The 19,248-nt window shown below is 35.6% G+C and overlaps 1 protein-coding gene and 1 pseudogene across 2 annotated transcripts in view; one reads left to right on the forward strand and one right to left on the reverse strand.

Annotated features, from left to right (window-relative positions):
• The window catches only part of CTNNA3 (catenin alpha 3), a 1,732,244-nt gene that overhangs the window by 442,540 nt on the left and 1,270,456 nt on the right, over positions 1-19,248 (forward strand). The window lies entirely within an intron of this gene.
• LOC112631646 lies at positions 10,486-11,391 on the reverse strand (annotated as a pseudogene). The gene has a single exon (XR_003121169.1). The product of XR_003121169.1 is annotated as a 60S ribosomal protein L6 pseudogene (transcript).

The raw sequence follows: 19,248 nt of genomic DNA on the forward strand, positions 1-19,248 counted from the left end.
TCAATTGACGCTTCGATGAAAAAACAGGAGGAAACACATACTGAGACACATCAAACTGAAGGTAGTGAGAATAGTCCATTTTAGTTGATACTTTCTAATACTTATGAATTTCTAAGTCTAATATTTCTGACCTAAATATAGGGCTTAAAATATTTGTAACAAGGTGTAATGTGTATGATGTTCACATTACAGTTGTTTTTGTAAAAGTGAATGAAAAGTGCATGCGTGACTGTCTTTTGGGCTTTGGGGGAGTTAATGAGGAAAGGGCAATGGGCTGAACAGTATTGTTTACCTGGTATATGACTTGTGGGCATTTTTGGGGGTCATGGCTTGAGCTTGGGAAAGCATTAAAGAATTTTGACTTGATATAGACTCTTACTCCTGGCCTTCCTTGTGTGGGTTGATTTGGAGATGGGATCACTTTACCTCATTCAGGCAGGCTGCAGTTTACCAAGGTGCCTCCTTGGAACCACCCATGGTTAGAGGGAGAATTTTGGTGCTGATGCAGAGGCGGTATCAACCAAGAATCTTGGTTCTATAGGAATTTTGTGCCTTCTTTAGAGAGTATTAAACGGCCCTTCTTTACTTTAAAAGTCCCCTTAAATTGAGAAGTTGGATGCTCTTCTCTTTTTATCAACAGTAAGAGTTTCTATTTTTTAATCATGCATTCCTGAGCATATTTTGAAGTTTCTACATACTTTCCCACCACCAGATCTTCAAATATGGAATAGCAGGCAAGGTCACAACTAAGTTAATTTAAAAACCCTTTAAATTTAATCATTTCTCATCCAGGGTGCAGAAAAAATTCAGCCCATTTCTTCCTATATTAGTTTTCATCAGGACCCAATATATCTCTCCTGTTAGCTATTGTGATATGTGCCCCTGCTTGTCTCTCTAGATGAAGCACTCCTTCTCAGAGATTTTGGCCTTCATATTCAATTGATTTTTCCTGTCTGCAAAGAAAAGCGACAAAGTGTTCTTACCATACTTTTGCTTGGTAGTCATAATAGTTAAGTAGTGTTTTATAATATTCTGATAAGAAAAGTCTGGAATGATGTTCGGTGATGGGGTTTTCCTCGATGGCATTATGTATTGTTAAATTTAAAAGGTATATTTTATGCTCTTTAATAGCACATCCCACTGCATAAGATCAATATCTACTTGAAAAATAGTCTAGTTATGAATGATACTATTCTTTCAACATTAATTTCATTTTGAATGTTGTTTTGCATCCCATTTGCCAAAGCTATGTGAATATTGTAAAGTTCAGGAAGGAACATGCTGAACACCTGCACTTTATAAAAATACAAAAACCAAGCCTGGGCGTGGTAGTGCATGCAAGTAATCCCAGCACTTTGGGAGGCCGAGGCGGGTGGAACATGAGGGCAGGAGATTGAGACCATCCTGGCTAACATGGTGAAACCCTGTCTCTACTAAAAATACAAAAAATTAGCCAGGCGTGGTGGTGGGCACCTGTAGTTCCAGCTACTTGGGAGGCTCAGGCAGAAGAATCGCTTGAACTTGGGAGGCGGAGGTTGCAGAGAGCCAAGATTGTGCCACTGCCTTCCAGCCTGGGCAACAGAGTGAGACTCCGTCTCAAAATAAATATTAAAAAAAAAAACCAAAAAAACAAACAAAAAAAACTTGTAGTCATTTACAATTTTCTATAGTGATGAAAGCTGGATTTTTATTTGGCTAAATTGTAAGGTACCTCCACAGTTATCCCTTTATCACTTAAATGTTCTTTTGAATCATGAAACACAGAAGCATATTGGTTTTAGTACTGCCAATATGAATGACACAAGACCCTTTAGCAAACTATTTCTTCTCTTTTACTTTCTTTTTTTTTTTTGTCACTTCTTCTCTTTTCTGATCTCTTTTCTCCATTCCTCCTCTTCTGTCCTGTCAGTCCTTTTCACCACACTCCTTCCATCCCCTTTCCTCTTTCTCTTCCCCCTTTACCTTATTTTTTTTACATCTCCCTCCTCTTTCTCTCCTTCCTTTCTCCTCCTCCATCTTCCCCTCCTTCCTATATTGCACATGTTCTTGTTCCTTCATAGAATGAAAAATGTAAATCATATTGATAAAGCACCAAGGGAAAAAATAAGGCTCTTTGGTAAAAATTTTAAAGACTATAAATATCAAAGCATAGCAGAAGGAATGATCTTGGTTTAACATTTTTCTGACCAACTTTTGAGTATGTCATTATATAACTAGCAAAGCAAAAAGATCTGAACAGTGTAAAGTGCATGAACAGTTGATTTTTCTACAGGTGTTCTCAATTTGGAAAGGATATTAAGCCAGGGACTGACATTTTCAGTCTTGCATCAACATTCTATAAGAACAGCACCAGCAACATCCTTCATTAATGAGAGAAGGATATAAAATGGAGCAGAATGAATTAAACTGTGAAATAGATGAATGTTGCTTTTGATCGCCCTTTCCATTTTCCTTCTCAGAGTTCTTTTTTCTCAGAGTATCTGTTCCCTGTCTTCCCACTGATGCTCCGTATCTCTAAATCCTAGCCACACAAGACTTGCTTCCTGTCCTTCCACATTGTGACTCATATTCTCTGGAGCTGCCTCTTGTTTAGTCTAACTCATTCTCAACTAGTCATTAGGGAAAAGGACCTGATAAAGTAAGGCCTTAGTGACTGGCAACAGCTTAAACTTTTTTCCTCCACCAGTGCTTTCTCCAAAGATACCCACTTGTTTAGGGAAATAGTGTTTTAAATCACAATCAACCAACCATCAACCGTCTAGGTACCTAAAGGATATCACAACATATCCTGGCATAATCTCATATGGAAAATAAAATGAAAATCAACTTTAAGAGTTGTGCTGTTCAATGTGGTAGCCACTACTCACATGTGGCTTTTCAATTTAAAATTAAATTAGTCATATTTAAATAAACTAAAAATTCAGTTTCTTACTTGTACTATCCAAATTTCAGATGTTCAGTAGCTACTACGTTGACCATTGTAGATACAGAAAATTTTCATCAACATAGAATACTCTTTTGGACCGTACTCCAGAGTGTACTTTAGAGTCAATACAGTTTCTTCGCAATTTCTTACCAAGACAATATAGCTTTATGTAGACTCCAAAATGATGATTTTGTGGCACTTATAGGTTCATACGTCCTAAAGTAAAATTAAACACAATGACTAGAGCAATTTTTTTCTTAAGCCCTAGTTAACTGGAAAATGACTTAGAAACATTTGAGTTAATTTCTATTTAACTGGATATTAAACTGTAGGAAAAGAGGAGATTTTTAACTCTTTTCATGCCAAGAACATCTTTAGTTGGTTGTAACTTCAAAATATTCAGAATGCCCACAATCCTTAAACAGCAGTGCTCTAGAGAATATGGGGAAGACATCGGGGACCACATCAAGAATATCTTAAGGATGCTGTTATTGAGAAGTTGTCACCACCCAGCAGTCATTTTCACACTCATCATTGTTAAGGAATTCTATAGCAGACATGACTTTGAGAGTTTTACAGTTGCAAGCTATGACTGCGCCACATCGGCTACTTGTTTTAATGCTCTACGGTGGTGCACAATTCACCCATGAATCCAGGGCTTGTGCTTAACCTGCTATTTCTCCCAAAGGACATAATTATAGACAGAAGTGAAAGGCAGAATCAAACAGAAATAGAGCACAATTGGGATTACTTATTTTTTTCCGTTTGCCCCCTGTGTACCTTTTCTTCTTTGTTGATGAATTGTTTTCTGGGAGAACTCCACAGGAATAACAATTGACATAAACCTCAGAAATGACAGGAACTATTCAAACATTTGTTTAAATTTTGCAGATTTGTAGTCATTTAGTCTCGGAATTATAAACCTCATGGACATAGAAGGTGGGACACACGTGCCATTACTGAGAAATTAAGATTTAATATACCTAAAAATATTGGGGCATATACTTTATTTTTAATAACAATCTCATTGTGTATAAAAATCATCTGTATTTTCTCTAAGTTCAACGTAGACAGAATAAGTTAATCACTGTTGCGTCTATATTTTTAGGATTTTTTACACATTTTAAATATAGACCTTGTAAAACACAAACATGTAAACACATATTTCCAAACAGATAATCAATCACAAAGGCTCCTTCATTAATATATATTGCCTCAGTCTACAATATTATGGTAAGATTAATTCAATATAATATTCAGTATCACAACAAAATCAACAGATTCCTGGAGGTGCTTATGTTACTATCCTTTAATACGGCAGTTGTGAAAATAGGAGAATCCTTCAAGATTTATCATATTATTGATATAAAAAGATAAAACTGAAAGAATTCACGATGTGTGGTGCTGTGCATAGACTGGTTTGCTTAACTGACAGAAATATGCCTAGGAGAAGAGGTTACTACCTTAGGTGAAATGAATGAAAGCAGATGAGTGAAATTTTTATCACTGTTCTGGTTTAACCATCATTACAGTATTAGGGCTATTTAAATGGTGTATGTTCATTACTTAGAAGATTTTTAAAGGAGTCTGTATGTATTATATTTAATTGATAAGTATATTAATATCTAAAATATTTGCTTTTTTTCTGTTGTGCTAATTGATACACAACAAAATGCAAGTTAGGTACCCTGTGACTTACTATAGCTAAGTATGTATTTAAATTTGTATGTGTAGATTACACTAATTTGCCAAAGTACTATAAATAATTTGTGTTGATCATCTTGCTAATTTAGTTTATTTTTCACATTTTGCCTTTTTAAAGAGACTTTTTTATATCTAAAGCTTCTATTCTTTAGATTAAGTGGAAATGCATTAAAACAAGAAATATACTACACAAAAGGGAGTCTGTAATCTCTCTGAATAGCATTTTCTGTTGGTAATCATAAGGAAAAATTTCATTCCACTTTTATCACTCATTCTGAAGATTGATAATATAGTTGCTTGAGAAACATTACTTATGCTGTGTGCTTATTATTTCTGCTGCTCTCAACGTGAAGCATAGCATGTGTTTTTGTGAAGAATGTCGGTACTTGATTATAATCATAGCTGCATCTCGTTTGATAGGCAATTTCACTTTGGAGAATAAGTGTAAGATTTTGAGTATTTTCAGTGTAAATCAGGTCAATCCCATCAGAGAATATAGAGTATGTGAATGATGAATAGCATTTATTCCATCATGTTATTAAAATACAGAAAACTTTTTTCCAACCAAAATATTGATTTTGTGCTTCAGCTTGTTTAAGATTGTGTGTAAGTTCTACATGTCCTGGTAAGGCATGGTCACAGCCTTGTTCAGAATCTGAAATATATTGGATGATTAATAAATATTGGTGGAATGATACACGTCTGTATGGTCTATTGGAGTGTTCTGTTTAGGAAAAGCTGCTTCCTTCATATGGGTCTATGGCTTTATTCATCAGGTATAGATGGTAGTGCGTTTAAATACAGAAAATAACATTAGCAAGGAAACCACTGAGGTGGACCCTATTCCGCCCTCCCATCCCAGATATTAAAACATGTTATAAAGCTACATTAACTAAAGTCCTATATGGTAGGCATAGGTTTTATTTTCCTCATTCTACCAGGGATGGAATAAAGGCTTCAGCAGTTGAAAGCACTTTCCCAATGTGAGTAGGGGGCCAAAATTCATGTTCAGTTTTTCTGACTCCAGAGCTCCACTGAAAAGAAAGCCCTGATACTTTTAGGTCATATGTCTTTATTTTCTTTTTCTTTTTTTTTAAAGATAAGTATCCATATTTATCCCATTAGTAAAAACGTTTTTATAATTTACCTTTTGAGTAGCATTATGAAATAATGGCTCCCCAGACTCAACATGTCCAAATAATACTCAATTTATCAGGAACTAAATAGTATGAGCTCCTTTAAATGGACTGGACTCCTTTGTTCTTTTGCTGTCATCCCTGCTAATTTTAAGTGATTTTGGTTTCTGGCCACCAGATATTCCAGACACATTTTGATTCTTCCCATCCTAAGATATAAAATCAGCAACCTTACATGGAGTACAGATTCCTTATAGGGAATATTAGTATTAAATAAAAGGCTTCCAGCCCTTTAGTATTAAAGAAAGGCTAGATGACTTTTCTGTAATACTAATTTTTTTCTTATTTTTAAGACTTTTTTTTAGAGCAGTTTTAGATTAACAACAAAATTGAGAGAAATGTACAGAGATTTCCCCCATTGTGTTCTGATCCTCTGCTCCTACACATGGATGGCCTCTCCATTATCAATATCCCCCAAATGTGGTGCCTTTGTTACAATTGATGAACCTAAACTGACACGTTGTTATCACCCACAATCTCTAGTTTATATTAGAGTTCACTCTTAATGTTGTAGATTCTGTGGGCTTGGAAAAATGTATAATGAAATTCATCCACCATTATTATCATGTAGAGTATTTTTACTGCTTTAAAAATTCTCTGTTCTCTGCCTGTTTCTCCATCCCTCCTTGCTAACTGCTGGCAACCACTGACTTCTTACTGTCTCCATAGTTTTTCTCTTTTTAGAATGTCATATACTATAGTTGGAATTACATAGGATGCACCATTTTCATATGAGATTCTTTCATGTAGTAATATGCATTTAAGTTTCCTCTATGTCTTTTTGTGGCTTGGTATCTCATTTATTTTTAGTGCTGAATAATATTCCATTGTCTGGATGTACCACAGTTTATCCATTTACCTACTAAAGGACCTCTTGGTTGCTTCCAAGTTTTGGCAGTTATGAATAAGCTGCTATAAACATCCATGTGAAGGTTTTTGTGTGGACATGTTTTTGACTCATTTGGGCAAATACCAAGAAGAGCAATTGCTGGGTTATATTGTAAAGTATGTTCAGTTTGTTTTTCAAACAACCCCGTTAAAAAGTGGGCAAAGGACATGAACAGACACATTTCAAAAGAAGGCCTACATGTAGCCAACAAACATAGTTTTAAAAAAGCTCAGCATCATTGATCTTGGAGAAATGCAGATCAAAACTACAATGAGATATCATCTCGCACCAGTCAGAATGGCTATTATCTAAAGTAAAAAAATAACAGATGTTGGCGAGGTTGTGGAGCAAAAGGAACACTTATACATTGCTAGTGGGAGCCTAAATTAGTTCAACCATTGTGGAAAGTAGTGTGTCAATTCCTCAATACCTAAAAACAGAAATTCTATTTGACCCAAAGGAATATAAATCATTCTATCATAAAGACACATGCACACATATGTTCATTGCAGCACTATTTATAAGAGCAAAGACATGGAATCAAACTAAATGCCCACCAATGATAGACTGGATAAAGAAAATCTCATACACATATATCATGGAATACTATGCAGTTGTAGAAAGAGTGAGATTATGTCCTTTGCAGGAACATGGATGAGCTGGAGGCCATTCTCCTGAGCAAACTGAAGCAGTAACAGAAAACCAAATACTGCATTCTCTCATTTGTAAGCGGGAGCTAAATAATGAGAACACATAAAGGGAAACAACAGACACTGCTGCCTAATAGGGAGCAGAGGGTGGGAGGAGGGAGAGGTTCAGGAAAATAATGAATGGGTACTAGGCTTAACACCTGGTGACAAAATAATCTGTATAACAAACGCTCATGACACAAGTTTACCTGTATAACAAACTTGCACAGGTACCCCAACTTAAAAGTTTTTAAAATAATTGTTTCGTTTTTAAAATTTGAATTAAAACAATTTTAAATATTCAATTGACAAATAAAGAATGTATATATTAAAGGTATACAATATGATGATTTTATATACATGTGCATTGTGTAATTATTACTCCAATCATATTAATTAACATATCCATTACCATCTATGTTGTACATTGGATCCCCAGAGCTTGTTTATCTTATAACTGAAAGTTTGTCCCCATTCGTCAACATCTCCCCATTTCCCACACGCTCTCATCCTTGCCAACTGCTGCTTCACTCTGTTTTTATGATTTATGTCAAATCAAAACTGATTTTACATATAAGTGATATCATATTGTATTTGTCTTTCTGTGTCTGGCTGATTTCACTTAGCAAAATGCCCTCCAGGTTCATCCACAAATGGCAAGATTTCCTTCATTTCTTAATGCTGAATACTATTCTATTGTAAGCAGTTGTATATATACATATATATGACCATTTCTTTATTCATTCATTCATTTACAGACACTTAGGTAGTTGCCATGTTTTGGCTATTGTGATAATGATGGAATGAATGTGGGAGTGCAGATGTCTCTTTGAGTTACTTAGTTCCTTCAGATATAAATTCAGAAGTGGAATTGCTAGATCTTATGGTAGTTGTATATTTAATTTTTGAGGAATCTCCCCACTTTTTTTCATAATGAGTGTATCAATTTACATTCCCACCAACAGTGTGCAAAAGTTCCCTTTTCTCCACATCCTCTCAAATACATATTATCTCTTGTGTTTTTAATAATATCCGTCCTAACAGGTCTGAGGTAATATCTCATTGTGGTTTTGAGTTATATTTCCCTTGATGATCAGTGCTATTGAAGATCTTTTGATGCACTATTGGCCTTTTGTATGTTTTCTTTTCAGAAATGTCTATTCAGGGCCTTTACTTACTTTTAATTGGATTATTATTATTATTATTATATTGTTATTGAGTGGTGTGAGTTCCTACTATATTTTGGATATTAACCCCGTATTGAATACGTGGTCTGCAAATATTTTCTCCCATTCTTTCTGTGTGTTGCCTTTTCATTTTGTTGGTTGTTTGCTTTGCAGAAGATTTTTAGTTTGATGTAGTCCCACTTAAATCTTTTTGCTTTTGTTCCTTGTACTTTTGGTGTCATCTAAAAAGACATTGTCGAGACCAATGTCAAGAATCTTTTACCCACTGTTTTCTTCTAGGAGTTTTACAGTTTCAGGTCTTACAGTTATGTCTTTTATCCATTTCAAATTAATTTTTGTGAGTGATGTAGATAAGGGTCCAATTTTATTTTATTTTTGTATATAAATATTCAGTTTTCCCAGCACCATTTATTGAAGAGACTATTCTTTCCCCATTGTGCTTTTATCGAATATTAGTTGACTGTATATGTGTGTGTTTATTCCTGGACTCTTAATTCTATTCCAATGGTGTTTATGTATGTTTTTATACTAGCACTATACTGTTTTGATTGCTATAGCTTTGTAATATACTTTGAAATCAGGAAGTGTGATCCCTCCAGTTTTGTTCTTAAGATTGTTTGGCTATTTGTGGTCTTTTGCGGTTTTGTATGAATGTTAGAATTGTTTTTTCTATTTCTTTGAAGAATACTGTTAGAATTTTGACACAGATTGTTTTGACTCTGTAGATCACTTTGGGTAATATAGACATTTAACAGTACTAATTATTTTGATCCATGAACATCAGGGTACTTTTTCATTTGTTTGTGTCTTCAATTTTTTTCATCAATGCCTTGTAATTTTTAATGTAATCACAGATCTTTCAAATCTGTGGTTAAATTTGTTTCTAAGTGGTTTATGTTTTTGATGCTCATATACGTTACATTTTTTTTTCCAGATAGTTTTTTGTTAGCATATAGAAATGCAACTGATTTTTATAATTTGGGTTTGTGTCCTGCAACTTTATTGAATTTGTTTATTAGTTCTAATAGGTTTTTGGTTGAGTCTTTGAGTTTTCTATGCATAATATTATATAATCTGCAAACAGAGAAAATTTTACTTCTTTCTTTCCCTAATTTGTATGTGTTTTATTTCTTTTTCTTGCTTAATTGCTCTGGCTAGGACTTCCAGGAATATATTAAGTAGAAATGTTGAGAGTGGGAGAATATGTCTGATTTTGTAAGAAACTGCCAAAGTGTCTTTCAAAGTGGTTTTATCACTTTGCATTCCCCTCAGCAATGAATGAGAGTTTGTATTACTCCACATTCTTGCCAGCATTTGGTGTAGTCAGTGTTCTGGAATTTGGCCATTCTAATAGATGTGTAGTGGTATCTCATTACTGTTTTACTTTGCATCTCCCTTATGACTTATGCTTATTTTCATATGCTTATTTTCTATCTGTATATATTTTTAAGTGAATTATCTGTTCAGGTCATTGGTCTATTTTTAAAAATCAGGCTATTTATTTATAGTTGAGTTTTAACAATCCTTCATATGTTTTGGATAATATCCTTTATCAGATATGCCTTTTACAAATATTTTCTCCCAGTCTGTGGCTTGCTTTTTCACTCTCTTGATGTCTTTATTTTTTAACAGATATATGTTAGCCAAACATATTTGTAATAGTTTAAATAGTGTAAACCCAACATAAAAAGATTGAAATTCTTGCAACTGATTAATTTATAAAACAATATTATATTCATTCTGGTAAACAAAGAAAGCATTTTGTCTATTTGATTCCAGAATAATTAGTTGATTAATACTTGAATCTAAAAGAGTAGTAAATGTTTGATCCATAATTATATTTTTAAAATTTAAGAATTTGAATTTTTAATTACTTTGTATTTTTATTTATTTATTTTTGTAGTTAGCTATTTAATGAGGTTCTTAAGACATTTAGAATACCAATTTGTGAGGATAAATTCTATTCGTCAGGGCAAACACAGATCGCAGGTAGCCCTGGAGCTGAGGAACAGCTTTGATTTTTGGTAGAATTTGTGAGTCCACAGCTTTCTGATCAATCTTGCGCTGCTCTGTAATCTCGTATTTCTCTTTTTCTGTGTCGAAGATCTCACCTTCCTGGTGTCTGGGCTTCCATAGCTGCTTCTTCTTGAAGTAAGCATCAGTAAGATGTTTTGGGATTTTGACATTGCTGATATCGATTTTGGTTGAGGTGGCAATGACAAATTTCTGGTGTGTTCTTCGTAGAGGAACTCGATTGAGGACCAGAGGTCCAGTCACAAGTAACAAGCCACTAGCCAGCTGCTTCAGGAAGACCACCCTCTTGCCCCTGTGGCGTCCAGTGAGGATGATCAGAATGGTCCCGGGGGTAATGCTGGCTCGCAGTTTTCTCATTTGCTGACTGAAGGGTTTTTTGCCGTGGCTCAACAGCTTTCGAGACACATCTTCAGTAGGATAGTATCTAGGCATTTTGCGAAGTTTAACCACCCGGGTACCGCCGTTCTTGTCACCACCAACTGGTTTTGTAAGAGTTGCAAGAACCTTCTCCTTCTTTTTCTTTTCAACCTTGGATTTAGCGGCTGAGTACTTCCTCTTGTACATAGCCTTTCTGGAATACATGGCAGATTGGGAATACCTGCCAATTCCTCTGACAAGGACAGGGTTGCGGCTGCAATGGGGCTTCCCCTTCTTGGGCTTCTTAGCCTTGAGGTTACCCTTTTTCACCTTGCCACCAGCATCAGCCTTCTTGGCTTCGGGTTTTTTTCTCTTTAGTATCTGGCTTCTCAACTTTTTCACCCGCCATCTTGCAAGATGGGAAAGAGCTACTTTGTATTTTTATAAGTAATATGAAATGAAGCCTAGTTATTAAAAAATTAAAACCTTACTACCCCAGTTTGGGTTCTTGTCTCATCCTTCCCCCAAAATAATAATTGCTATGGTATTGGTATGTTTCCTTTAGTCCTTTTCCTAGGCTCTCATATACATATACATATGCACTCAGAGAAAATACAAAGTGTTGTGTGCTCATTTTAAAAATATGTATGATATCATTATATATATCATCCTGCCATTTTGTTTTTTATTTTATCATGTATTCTGGTAATTTTTCAAGCTATTATATATAGATTCATCCCACATTGTTCTCTCAAATACATATAGAGCTATGATCTCAATCTTCTCAAAATGTAGCAATTATTTCTGTTTCTAGAGGCGATAGAGTTTTCTTTCACTATAAGTCATATTGATTAAAATAATCCTTATGTTATAAGTTCTTTTCTGAAAGATAGTCTTTAGGCTACAACCAAAACCAAAAATGATAAGCAATGCTTATTTAAACTACATCTTCTCCATTAACTGATTTAATATAAGACATTCCCTACATCACTATTTGAATTGGTTCTCATACTTCCATTCTGTGGGTAGTATACATCTTTTGTATTTTAAAATATTGATGTGTGCCAATTTAATTTAATTTTAATCATTCTTTCATAGTGTCAGATTTTTCAAAACTCCTACAGATGGATGAAATATATATTCTCCCTTCTCTACCTTTGATGCAGTTTTTTTGTCTACTCAGATGTAAAGTACCTCTCTTCAATTTGGCTTGTTTTCAAGTTTCAGTCTTTCTGCTTCTAGTTCTATAATTATAATGCTGATGCCTGTTCAGGTAGACTTAATGACATAAAATCTGGATAAGATCACATCCAAACTGTTTTTTAGCAGTTCATTTAAACATTTTAAAATTAGTGAATAAAAATTATATATATTTGTGGCATATAACGTGATGTTTTGAAATACGTATACATTATTCAGTGGCTACATCAAACTAATATATGCACTACCTCACATACTTTATTTTTGTGGTGAGAACACTTAATATCTACTCTTAGCAATTTTCAAGTATATAGTACATTATTATTAACTATAGTTACCAAGTTATGCAATAGATTTCCTGAATTTATTCCTCCCGTCAAAGTAAAATTTTGAATCTTTTGACCAGCATCTCCTGAATCCTGTACCTGCCCCCAACCCCTGGTAACCACCACTCCACTCTGTGTCTGAGTTAGGTTCTTTTAGATTTTACATATAGGTGAGATCACGTGGTATTTGTATTTCTGTGCATGGCTTATTTCACATAACATAATGTCTTCTAGGCTTATCCATGTTGATGTAAATGACAGAATTTTCTGTTTTTTGTTTTGTTTTGTTTTGTTTTGTTTTGACAGGGTCTCGCTCTGTAACCCAGGCTAGCGTGTAGCGGCATGCTCACAGCTCACCGCAACCTTGACTTCTTGGGCTCAAACAATTATCCCACCTCAGCCCCCCTAGTAGCTGGAACTACAGGCATGCGCCACCATGCCTGGCTAATTTTTGTATATTTTGTAGAGATGAGATTTTGCCATGTTGCCCAGGCTGGTCTCGAACTCCTGGACTCAAACCAGCCACCCACCTCAGCCTCCCAAAGTGCTGCAATTATAGGCGTGACTCATGGCACCCTGCAGATTTTTTTCTTTGTAAAGGTTGAATAGTATTCCGTTGCATATATACTACATTTTCTTTATCCATTTGGCCATTGGTAGACACTTAGGGTGATTCCATATGTTGGCTATTGTGAATAATGCTGCAGTGAACATGAGAGTACAGATATCTCTTTGACATACTGATTTCATTTCCTTTGGATATATACACAGTAGTGGGATTGCTGATTAGTTCTATTTTCAATTTTTAAAGGAACCTCCAGCTGTTTTTCATGATAGCTGTATCAGTTTATATTTCTACCAGCAGTGTATAAGGATTCCCCTTTTCTCTATATCTTTGCCAACAAGATTACCTATAACTTTCAATTCCAAGTTCTGTGGATCTAAATCCCTCCCTGAGAATTCTACGAATGACTGGTTTGCCAGGCTCAAATGATCCTCCTACCTCGGCCTCCTGAGAAGCTGGGAATACAGGGATGTGCCACCTTGCCCAGCTAATTTTTATATTTTTTGTAGAGACAGGTTTCACTGTGTTGCCCAGGCTGATGTTGAACTCCTGGGCTCGAGCAATTGGCCCACCTCTGCCCCCAACGTGCTGGGATTACAGGCGTGAGTCACTGTGCCTAGCCCTGCTTTGCCTTTAATCATTTTGATTCTGCATTTAATTGTCCAGACTTACGCCTGGTCAATCTGTACTTAACTAACTACTCTTTTTATTTATACAACACATCCACATTGTGGTTATGTATTTTTGTGATTTTTTTTGGTTAATAGTTATCAGTTCTGAGATGTGAGCCCTGTGAGGAGGGCAGGGATCCTCACCATTCTATTACCAATTCCTAGCACAGTACCTGGCACACAGTAGGCTCTTTAAGAGACTCAAAATGTAAGGAAGGAATAATTGAAGAGTACTTGGGATTTGCGATGAGGAGAAGATAGCCTTGAAAATAAAGGGGAAGGCTGGGCACAGTGGCTCACACCTGTAATTCCAGTACCTTGGGAGGTCAAGGCAGGTGCACTGCCTGAACTAAGGAGTTTGAGACCAGCCTGAGCAACATGGTGAAACCCCATCTTTACAAAAAGTACAAAAAACTAGCTGAGTGGGGTGGCACACACCTGTGATTCCAGTTACTCTGGAGGCTGAGTTGGGAAGGTCACCTGAACTAGGCAGGTCAAGGCTGCAGTGAGCCATGATTGCACAACTGCACTCCAGCCTGGGTGATAGAGTGAGACATTCCTCAAATTTTTTTCAAAAAAGAAAGAAACAAAGGGGAGATAAGAGAGAGAGAAAGAGAGAGAGAGAGAGAGAGAAAGAGAGAGAAAGGAAATGAATGAGAAAGACTATGTCTTCCTTGAAGACAAGGAGGAGAAGAAATGAGTGGAAAAACATGATGAGATTCAGGTGAATGAAGAAGTTTGCCAGGTGGTTTCATCTCAGTTTCCCCAGAGTAGTAGAAAGTTTCAGGATTTGGTAGTTATATAAAATTGGATTTGAATCCTACATCTTCTCTTTTAAGGGGATTATTAGACAACTTACTTAATCTTGCTCACTCTCGATTTTCACATGTATAAATTAATGATGATAATACACCACAAAATGGTTGGTAATGATTAAATAAGACAACAAAAGCAGCATTGCATGGTACTTACAGCATGGAACTGGAAGTAGACAGATTTGGACAGACTTCCCTCCGCTACTTATTAGCTAAGTGATCCTGGGCAAGTTACTTAAAGTCTTTAATTTTGAAAAGAAGTGGTAGGAAGAAAAATAAGGAATGAAATTTATTAATCAAATAAATTATAAGATATCCAGAAAGAGATAAAAATATAGAGGGTGATATCAGTACAGATATATTTGTTTATAGCTATGGGCCAGGATTCAAACACAGGCTATCTGCTTCTAAGACCTGGGTTCTAAATTTCTAGCTATACTTACTCTTTTAAACAAAATAATCTAACAGAAGAATATGGAGTTGGGACTCTTAATTACATTAAAATAATGTTCTGTCAGCAATCAAAGTATTAAGGAACTTTGAGTGGAACTTTAAAAAAGGAAAAATATTTTCTATTTCAATGGAGTGGCATCCTGAAAAAAACAACATCCTATTGATTGTCTTTCATGGGATTAATGCCATGAAACACACTGAAATACTGTTTTAACATAGCTATGGTGCATCAGAAGAGGTCAAAATTTATTTCAGTTGGTCTTAAACAAATCCAGTGCCATTTCACAGGACATTCAATTTACTTTAAAAAATTCTTGGCTTTTTATTGATTCGGTGACAAAGTCAGTGAAACTTTAATAAGATGGAATAGTAGAACAATTGTTTTAGGCACAATCAAGAGCCCTGCCTATAGGTATCAGATGTCAGAACAGACAATGATTTGAGTTCAGATGAGCTTGAAGAATCAGAAATCTTAAAGGTCAAGCATGTAAAATTCCAAATGCTGAGATAGTTTGAGGAATGACCCTGTAGAGCAGAAACTAGAGTGAACTTAATTCTACAATACAGGCCATTTGCTAACATGAAATCATAGCCAGAACACGTAAAATCACAGCAGTTTTTTCTTCCAGTACTTACAACAAACAGATTTGAAATGTAATCAGCTTTTCCTATTGTCACAATGCTGGAGACATATTGACTGCTCTATCACATCTTCTAATTGCATTAGAGCAATTAAAGAGTAATTATATTGCTTGCATAGTCTTTTCTTAATGATGCCACCCTGGAGGTACATTTCCAAAAAGGTTTTAAATGGTTTAATTTAATTTAATTTAATTTAATTTTTTTTTTTGAGATAGTGTCTCGCTCTGTAGCCTAGGCTGGAGTGCACTGGCGTGATCTCAGCTTACTGCAACTTCTGCCTCCTGGGTCCTGGTTCAAGCAATTCTCCTGCCTCAGCCTCCGGAGTAGCTGGGATTACAGAAACGCGCCACCATTCCCAGCTAATTTTTGTATTTTTACTAGAGACGGGGTTTCATCATGTTGGCCAAGCTGGTCTTGCACTCCTGACCTCGTGATCTGCCCGCCTCAACCTCCCAAAATGCTGGGATTACAGGCGTGAGCCACCATGCCCGGCCTAAATAGTTTAATTTTTGTTATGAAACATTGGAGTGGAAAGTCTGTACTAAATGAGTGAACCAAAGAAAGATGTGGTAAAAGTGGCAAATGAAATAAACGGGAAGACTTAGATGAATGAAGCCTTAACTGATGGCCAAGCCCATGGTAGGGATTATGGTTTCATCAAAAATAATATCTACTAGGTAAAGAAAATGTTAAATTTGCTTTTTATACAGTTAATTTCCTTTCATGTTGTTTTTTAATTTTTTTTTTCCATGTAAGACGGAAAAATGGAGAGACTCAATAGAGGAATTGAAAAACAGGAAGAAAAGGCCGGGTGTGGTGGCTCACGCCTGTAATCCCAGCGCTTCGGGAGGCTGAGGCAGGTGGATCACATGGTCAAGAGATTGCAACCATCCTGGCAAACATGGTGAAACCCTGTCTCTACTAAAAATACAAAAATTAGCTGGACGTGGTGACGCTTGCCTGTAGTCCCAGCTACTTGGGAGGCTGAGGCAGGGAGAATCGCTTGAACTTGGGAGGCAGAGGTTGCAGTGAGCCAAGATCACGCCACTGCACTCAAACCTGGTGACAGAGCGAGACTTTGTCTGGGAAAAAAAAAAAGAAAGAAAGAGAAAGAAAGAAAGAAAGAAAAATAGGAAGAAAAGAGTCAGGAAAGTAAGAATTCTCCTACATGCTTTTAAGATATTTAACCAATTTTATATCAGATCTATATTCTAGCTTATATTTTACATTTTATAAGGGGCCTTCAAAAAGTTCATGAAGAATGTGTATTAAAAAAAAACTATGCATGAATTTCAACATTTTTTTCCACCAAAATAAACTCATACGAACTTGTTTTAACATGTCTGAATGGGATTTAGTTTGAGGCGCTAAGAAAGATAAAACACCAGTTTGAAGAACCTCTATCAGCAATGTGAATTCTGATAAAAATGAAGCAAGAACAAACATTAAATATATGGTGAAGATCAGGCGAAAGAATGGTGAAATCAGTGATGCTTTATAAAAGGTTTATAAGGACAATGCCTCAAAGAAATCAGCAGTTTACAAGTGGATAACTCATTTTAGTAAGGGATGAGATGATGTCAAAGATGAAGCTCAAGGTGGCAGACCATCCACATCAATTTGTGAGGAAAAAATTAATCTTGTTCATGTCTTAATTGAAAAGGACTATTAACAGCACAAACAATAGCCAACAACATAGACATCTCAATCGCTTCAGCTTATGCAGTTATGACTAAAATATTAAAGTTGAGCCAACTTTCTGCTTGATGAGTGTCAAAAATGCTGCTCCCAGAGAAGCTGCAGATAAGAGCAGAGCTTTCAGCAGAAATTTTTTAAGCAATTGATATCAAGATCCTGAAGCATTTCTCCAACGAAATGTAAAAGGAGGTAGAACATGGCTTTACCTAAGGCACAGCACAGTCAAACAATAGCTGCCAAGAGGTGGAAGTAATCCAAGTCAAAGCAAAATTGGACCAGTCAAGAGCAAAGGTCATGGCAATAGTGTTTGGGATTCTCAAGACATTTTGTCTGTTAATTTGCTGGGAGGCCAAAGAATGATAACTACCATAAGAGTGTTTTAAGAGAGTTGGCCAAAGCGTTAGCAGAAAAATGCCCATGAAAGCTTCACCAGAGAGTCCCTCTCCACCACAATAATACTTGTGCTTATTCCTCTCGTTAAACAAGGGCAATTTTGCAAGAGTTTGCATGGGAAATTATTAGGCATCCATGTTACAGTCCCGATTTGGCTCCTTCTGACTCCTTTTTGTTTCCTAATCTTAAAAAAATTGTAAAGGGCATCTATTTTTCTTCAGTTAATAATGTAAAAAAGACTGCAATGACATAGATAAATTCCCAGAAGCTTCAATTCTTTAGAGATGGACTAAATAGCTGGTATCATCACTTGCATAAATTTCTTGAACTTGATGGAGCTTACGTTGAAAAAAAAATTTATATTTTTTATTTTTATATTTTAACTCCATTTTTTACGTGAACTTTTTGGAGTCCCCTCACATTTTATAGTAAGAGAACATTACATAGTACCATTTTTTAAAAAAAATTGTTTTAAAATTATTTCTTTTTCTATAATAATTTTCTCTTCCTAGCTTGACTCTACAGTTGTGACTTTTAAAATTGTATCCTGGCTACTTTCAATCCCCAAATATTTATCAGAATGTAATGTAACACAAGGATCAGTATAAGATTTTGTATATAAACACATACATATACTTATTTACATACATACACACCTCTATCTATATAAAATACATATACACATCTATAATCTTATACATAAGATTGTACACTAGGAAGATCTTATATCTTCAGTGTGTTTGTGTGTAGATTCACACTCAGACTTTCACACTCTGAAGATCATTATGTGATTGCATTTCATGTTAAGGGTTCTTCCGAGAGCTTTTATTCTACACTATCTTTTTCTTCAATTTTCACATTATGCCTAATCTTGGAAAGACTTCCTCTCGTGGAGTATTTTAATAAAAGACCCATAGAGCAGCATATACCCTCCATCTTTTCTTACAAGGCTTTAGATTATCTTTACTCCTATTACCTAAAGATATGTCTAATGGAAACCTTAAAAATACCATGTCAAGTTCTAATAGCTGGAAATAGCTGGAAGTTATAATAGATCAACAGGAAGAAGCAGTTTTATGTTTTAAATTAAATGATTAAAATTCAGAATTTACTTTGATATGTTAGTGTTAAAGTTAACTAAAGTTTATGATTTAAAGTGAGACATAATGAAAATAATATTAAATCTGGTATTGAAAGACCTGGATACTTATCTGAACGTCACTATTTATTTGCTCTATGACCTTGGGTAAGACAGCCTTTCAGTCTCACTCATCATCAGCTGAAATGTGTGGTTATTAATACCTTGCTGCCCACTTCCTCATGGTGCTATCAGGATGAGATACATGAAAATATTGTGTAAACAGGGGGGGGCGGAGCAAGATGGCCGAATAGGAACAGCTCCAGTCTCCAACTCCCAGCGCGAGCGACACAGAAGACTGGTGATTTCTGCATTTTCAACTGAGGTACTGGGTTCATCTCACTAGGGAGTGCCGGACAATCGGT

Source organism: Theropithecus gelada, chromosome 9 (genome assembly GCF_003255815.1).
Source record: "Theropithecus gelada isolate Dixy chromosome 9, Tgel_1.0, whole genome shotgun sequence".
Lineage (NCBI taxonomy): Eukaryota > Metazoa > Chordata > Mammalia > Primates > Cercopithecidae > Theropithecus > Theropithecus gelada.